We start from the raw sequence: 7500 nt of genomic DNA, 5'->3' as shown, positions 1-7500 counted from the left end.
GGTTGCGTATTCCAACATTAATTTACATACCTAGATTAACTGTATGCATTCTTTACGCTGCCTTTCTTGTGTTTTGTTGCTATCCGTATTTTGTAAAAGAACGTGTGTGTTCAGAAAATTTGCATCGAATGTAAGGTAAATGTATTTTGGCATTATTTTCATCGTAAAGGATTGTATTTTTGGCAGCAACGAAGCATTTTTTTTTCAGCAGCGTGCTAGCAGCGAAAGTCAATTTCTGATTGACCGTAGATGTTGAAATTGGTACCTCAAAGTATAAATGGAAGTAAGAAATGTACATATGACACCAGTATTGTGAAGAAGAGGGTTAGATTGTTTTGAAGAAGGCTTGTATTTCAGTAGCTTTCATTACGAAGTTATCTTTTGATCATGAACTTTGCTGTCCAGTGACTGAAAAATTAAACCTGGAAAACTCCATGAGTTAAGCCTAAAGAAATATGCACCACCAGTGGAGAGCAATGCTAATGTTTAACTAGCTGAAATAGCTGTTTGCTTAGTGGAGAATGTTAGGTATCTGACAGAAGGGACATCTCTCTTATTAGTAATCAAATAGGGCTGACCAGTTGTTGCCATCACTCTGGGATTGTGTCAGGCAATTGAGAACAAGTTCAACACTTTATAGAACTCGAAGTACAAAAATCAATATAATTATATTTGTCTTTAGTGTTTTAGCTATGGAAATCATATAGCAGTGGATTGTTGCCTTGTGAGCTGAATTTATTTCTGCTTTAGTGGCTAAAAATATTTGGAAGTGGAGGAATCTTGGTTGAATAGTAAATGAAAGATAGCCTGTTACAGTTTCTATTATTGGATTATGGGCATGTTCATTGTTAAGAGCTTTCATGATATGTGTGATGTTTACAGATGTAAATGGTGAATTGCATTAAAGTGTGAGCACTACAGAATGCTATAAAATTTACTAGAGATGAAAATTAGAAAAATATTTTGCTGTTACGTGCTCGGTCAGACTTTAATTTAGAGATATGGTCAGAGTGAGCATTTCTTGCCTATTGAACGTACATTGAAAAATTTACAAGTAGTTTCTGTTTATAGTCCATATGCACAATGAAGTGCAATGCAAATAACATTTTTGCAATGATTAGGGACTATAATGATACATAACTAATAATGTCCTTGAATCACTGTGAGTCAAATTGTRTTAGTCCTATGAAGGGTGAGCCCAACAAAATTGAAATAAGCTATACAAGAGCTGTGCTTTTATACCTTCTCAGAACTATCGGAAGTATGTTATAATTTGATATTCTAGAAGCATGAGAAGATATAAAAAATCAGAAAACATTTGGTTAATGGGTTTATCATGTTTATTTGAATAAGGAAGATTGAAACTCCATTTATGCCTAGCATAAATGCTTTAGAGATCTTAATTATTGATGAAAAATCTGCTGTGCTTCTAAATTTAAAGATATGACAATTTTATAGGAATTTTAATCACCTTCTACATTAGGATTTTTCAAGATTTTGCATTTATGAGAATGGGACCTATTTTAGCCTTCTAAAGAGAGTTGTCACTTACAATATCAAAATACTGTTAGAATTCTCTTCCGTGCTGCGTCTGCTTCAGGAAGGAGTTCAGTATGATACTCTTCATCTTAAGATGTGTTTTTGGAAAGCTATTGAATGTAATATTCACTGCAAGCAAACTGCAGCAAATAGAGAAGGAGGGTGCATATGTGAAAAAGCCCTGTAAGACTGATGGTCTGAAAGTCTGAAACAATCGAAGTGTATTTTAAATTCCTAATAATAATTTATATTTGCTTGATCCATGCATTAATAGTTTGTTACCTACATTTGTTGTTGGTGCTGAATTTCTGGTTTGTGTTTCCTCCAGAGCATCASAGAACCAAATTTCCCCCATCAAATTTGTGGGTCAATTTACAGTTGCCTATAAGAAGTGTTATGTTGGCTTAAAAAAAAAGAATTATATACAATACGCTTCACCAGATCCTTTTGTCCTTTGGATACATTTAGCAGCTTTTGACCAGATAAGGCATATTTGTCCTCAGGATATGAACCAATAATTCAATCCTGAATTGAGATCTATGGCCACCCATTTGTTCTAGCCCACACTGAGAGTCTCTGTGATAATCTGAATTGTTTATTGCACTAGAAAAAAAGGAGGAGGGAAAAAAAACTCATGCACTTCAGGAATGCCGATTTCTTAATGTTTAAAATACTTTCAGTAATCTTACGAAATTATACATTTGAATCCTGCTGTAGATTTTAAATGTAAAAAACAAAATCAAAGGCCTCGAAAGCAGTTTTATATGTTGCATGCCTTCCTGACCTTTTAATTCACTGAGAATATTTACTTACATCAACTTGATTTTTCTCATGAAGCATGGCTGAGGATATACATTTTTATTACAGTATACATTTAAATATATTCTAGGATATTGCTGCTATTCATACAACACGGTAACTCACGTAGTAAAGAACAGACCCACCATAAATTGTAGTGTAGTCAGTAAAAAGATGCCACAGAAAAAGTGTCCCTGGGAAATTAGATTGACCCAAAGAAAAGCAAATAAAAGAAAGGAAAAGGCCCATATTTTCTTTGCGGTGTTGCTGAAAAGGATGGGAGTATCATTTTCATAGTGGAATAATGTTTTCTGGGAAAACACAAAAGCAGATGTTCCTCATTAGGAACACCCATTGTCTACATATCACAACTATGAACAGATAAATCTATCCTATTTCACCCATACATTCCAATGGCTGTAAATGATTACAGGATGCCGCTGTAACTGCTAAACCAAAACCACACTGTGTGCTAAAATAATTCTTCAGTGCCATCATAGTATATTTTATTAGAAGGTATGGAAATTCCTGGTAAGATACATCCTCTTGACTTTTCCTTTCCTTGTTTGGCTTGAATGTATACGAAGGCTCAGTGTCCAACTGTTGAAAACTGAAAAGACTGATTGTGGAGGAACACGGGAAGGCAGGATTACATTACTATCAAAACATTAAGTGGCAGCTCACTAGTAAAGCAATGGCAAGTCTGCTTGCGCACTCTGAATGTGCTCGCAATGTATTACTGATAGCATGCTCTGCAACGCTTTTCCAGATGGTACTATCACAGTCATACTGCTAGTTGGCATCTCTGTGGGTAGTAAATACCCCCCTCCCCAATAAATCTGGCATTATTCTATAGAGTTTAGGAGACTTATCATTCCAAGTGTGTCCTACTTTCCTGTATAGAAGCCAGACATCTGTTTATCCCATTTCTTTCATACAGAGTTTGGAATAGCTTTAGTTTTGGGGAATAAAAAGTTTTGTCATATTTAACAGCTGTTACAAAATTTCAATCCTGTAGGCTCTTAAAATACTTTTCAACTGACCTCAGATTTTATACATAATTGACATTGCCTGTAGACACCCCCCTTAACCTTTCACTGTCTGTAATCTCATATTATTTTCAGTAAATGAGTTGAGTGTTCACACTACAGTTCTTTACATTGGATTCCTAGTAAAGAGCTTTAATTCATTTAAACTACAAGTTTACACCTTTAAGGTAATTGCAGAACGGTAGCTGAAGACTGATTGGAGTGTTTTTATTTTATTTTTATTTTTATTTTTATTTTAGTCAACAGTGTTTCCTTTCACTTCCTGTCACAAAGGTCAAAGAAAGCTGACCTTTGCTGGCAGTCCTAGTCACTGAATTATTCATGTGATTGACTTTTTGTCAGTGCACACAGTTGTGCTCTGGGACATTTTATTCATTTACCTCATTTAAAGCGCCTTTCTGCACCTGTTCAAGTATTAATATCATGTAATTTGGGCCTAATGCCGATTTTGCTGAACACTCATTATATTTTTTATTAGCTATATTTCCAAACGATTATGTATGATTATTACCAAGCCTTACAAACAGCAATGGGTTATTCCCTAGACCTTTACATCTTCTTGTCAGGTTGTTTTCAGAAGCAAGGAGGATAAACATTTGACCAGTCCCAATGTTTTTATTCCTACTCCATATCCAACCAGAGAACTTAAAGCTTTTTCCCTTATGGCTTTGCGAAAGCATGATTAAATCCAACTCTGCAGAAGCTGTACAAATGCCAGCATTTATAAGGTCAACGCTTTTGTTAAAAATGCTATGTAAATGAGGATCTGCAAAAAGGGACATTAAATAAAATTAAATTCATTGTCTTCTTTAATGTCATTTACATTTTGGCTAAGCCCTGGACTGTCAAGGAGGATTTTTTAAATAATTTTAATTACACGTCATTTAGGGATCCAAGGTTTTCTATTCAGTAGCATTTGGATAACCTGCAAAACGRTGACTGTTTATTAACTTCTTAAATGACGACTTGTCATTTCATCTACGTAATGCAATGAAAACAGAAGTGTTTCGTGTCTTTTTTTAAATTCTTATTTTTCTTGAAGATGTGCACGTAACTACTGATGAATAGGATAGACCTTTTAATATCTCAGTTGTTCTTTTTGCTTTTCATTGTCCTATTGGTGCTATTGAGTTAAAAGTATATTAAAAAAAAGAAAACTTTCCTGGGTAACCAATTCTTTTAAAAATTTCTATTAGAAACCCAACATTGATTCTTCTAAAGAATTAAAGAATGTGGTATATTGTAGATTCATGAGTGTAGCTATAAGCGATATATTTATGGACAGGATGGTCAGACTGGCTTTTCAAGTGCACAGGTGTGAACACCTCTCTCCAATTAAGAACCAAACCACTACGGCTAGTGTTTGGGAGGGAGAAGATAAGCTGTACTGCATACGTTTGTTCTTCAGAGCATACATGTGTACAAATTAAAGATTTCAGGGTAGCAAAAATAAATTTAAAATGAAAGTAACCTGTATAATTCAGCAATGCTGAAATCGGTGTTCAGAAAAAAAAAAATCCAAAAATAGAACTTTGTACATTCTTTTTCTTTTTYCCCTTGTCTCTTTTTCTCTTTCTCTTTTTCTCAGGCCACCTAAGTTATGCCGTTTTCATCATTCTCTCTGAATCCCTACTTTTAATCAGCACATAAACTACAGTTAATGAAATTGTGTAAATACCTCCTTTGCTTGCAGAGGAATGCACTCACATAGATCTTCAGAACCATTGTTCTCAAGTAAATCCCAAATGCGTTAGATGAGACTTCTGTAACACTTTTTCCTGTATAATATTTGATTATTTGTATGAAGCCAGAAGTATTGCATTGCTATTATACAAAGGAATAATAAAATAGCATGCTTTTGTGAGAAAGGAAAAGCGGGGGAAGGGATTTAAGCAAAGCTGTCAAAAACTATACTACAAGAGGTATCCTGATACAAACCATCCTTTGCTTCTGTTGCAGCCTTATCAGGTGAAAAGCAAAGATACTGCCAGAGCCTGTAATTTCGTTAGGATGCCTTTGATGAATTGGATTAGGTTATGGAAAAATCTTTCAAACTCAGAGTTCTGGTACGCAAGCTTACAGGAAGTAAATAATTACTCTCAGACAGCAGATAATTAAAAAAAACAACCTGTGAAACGAAGTGGTAGAAGCGGTTTTAACGAAGCTTGTTTTATAGCGTATACCTACAAAGAAAAGATAGTTTAAATGGACATATTTAGAAGCAGTGTTGATGCAACGGTATTAAGTTACTTTTACAGCATAGCGAATAATTTATTAGACCTGGGAATCCAAGGAGAAAGGGTGGCAGTAGGAGACATGTTGGAAGAGATGGAAATTCCAAGCTCTAACGATGGAAATTGTCACTGCAGATGCCAGGAAGTGATTGACAAGCAGGGCTACAGGAAGTGAAAACTCAGGGAGCTTAACCTGTACTTGGCAGAGCTTCCAGAGCTTACACTCCAAGAAAATGAAAACCATTCACTTCAGTCAAACTGCCAGAGTACAAGCTCCTCTTGTTTGTTTATCTTAATAGCAAATCTCACAAAAATGTTTGTGGTCAAAACTCTGTATAATACAACATTATACTAGCATTATTAGTACTCTATTAAAATAAAGATGTAACTGCACTTTACAAAAAAAAATCTGAAGCTGGAGAATTTTACAGGGTACTCTGGATTTTACGAGATGCAGTGATTTGACTTTTCTGTTAACTGTTTTGGTTCATTAACATTTTAAGCTGAAGAGAACTTGTTAGTTTATTGGTATATCAGTTTAGCTGAAATAAAGTATGGCTTGCCCAATTCTAGTTTTTATTTCGTTATTAAATGAACTCTCCTTATTTCTCAAAGATGGAAGAAAATCCAGAGTATAAATAGCATTTGTTATGTAGAAAGGGAATAAATTCGTTTTGTAGTGTTTGTAGATTCTAGTATGTTGAGGCTAGAGGCAAATTAAAAAAAAAAAAAAAAAAAACCCCAAAACTCTCGATGCTTTCAGCAAAAGTTTCACAGCCAGAAAACTGTACAGAACCAATCGCCATACGGTTGTGGTGCCAGAAGTGTATAAAGTAAACTGCATCATCTGAAAACAGCAGTAAGGATAGTGTTGTGTTTTCCCAATAATTCACTAGGAAATGAGTTTAACATGTGTGGAAAGGAAGGGGCTTACATTTGTGTTGTTGTAAGACATGTAGCATAGGCCCAGCTAGCGGAAGAAGTCGGCTCCAGCTTGTCTCTAGTGAAAGACGAAACACGGTTATACATCTGGTGAGAAAGAACAGTTCATTTGCCGAGACAGCTCTCTCTCTCCCTGCTGCAGCTGAAAGAAGCTATTTTGACAGAAACAAAGCCATGGGGGTTGGGGTAAGCGATTAGCAGTATTCTGCTCACTAAAAACTCTTTGGCCTTAATGATAAAGAAATAGTAGGAAAGGAAATAAAGAAACCTGGCCTAATCCTTAAACAGTGTTTAAGCAGGCTTTTAAAGAGGAGCAATACAAACAATGACTTCCATATAAAACTCYCACTGCACTTTGTAAAAGTTTCTATTAAAAATTACAAGAAATTCAGACCAAAAATTAATCAAAAAGTTGAAGGAGTTATTAAAAAGCAAAAGTCCAGACTTACTTTTAGGATAAATCTGTGTTACCATCCAGTGCACTGGAAGAAATTAATTTGACTCTATGTAAGAAAATAGCACATATTTAAAAGGTGAATTCACTAATGAAAATCTTAAATGCCTTGTTTTGCTTACTGAACTTGTGGCTGCACAGAAGATTCAGTTTAGTTACAAAGCAAACAGCAAGACCTGTCAAAAATCTCAATCTACCCCCCCCAAAAAAAAATCACAATCCTACAGCTTGAGTGAGGTTATTAATACACAAAGGATGGATGTGAGTGCCCTTTATTTTGAATAACAACCAGTAAAATTGAATTGGTCTTGGTATTGTGTGGATTGTCAGGAATGCTCTTTACCAATCCAAATTTGATTAGGATTTCCTCTATATGTTTGTGCAGTACTTCTGTGGTTCATGAGACGCTGCTGGGCAGCAAGCTTCCTTTATCTAATCCAAGCAGTATTATTAAGATATATATATATATATCTGTATCTATTTT

The 7500-nt window shown here is 35.0% G+C and overlaps 1 protein-coding gene across 1 annotated transcript in view; it reads left to right on the top strand.

Annotated features, from left to right (window-relative positions):
• Positions 1 to 7500, top strand: part of EBF3 (EBF transcription factor 3) — a 129962-nt gene that overhangs the window by 16225 nt on the left and 106237 nt on the right. The gene's annotated exons all lie outside the window — the stretch shown is intronic.

The sequence above is a fragment of the Rhea americana genome, unplaced genomic scaffold (genome assembly GCF_003343005.1).
Source record: "Rhea americana isolate MKP2758 unplaced genomic scaffold, rheAme1 scaffold_154, whole genome shotgun sequence".
NCBI classification, from domain to species: domain Eukaryota; kingdom Metazoa; phylum Chordata; class Aves; order Rheiformes; family Rheidae; genus Rhea; species Rhea americana.
Note: the sequence above shows the minus strand (reverse complement) of the source record. Positions and strands in the feature narration are given on the sequence as shown.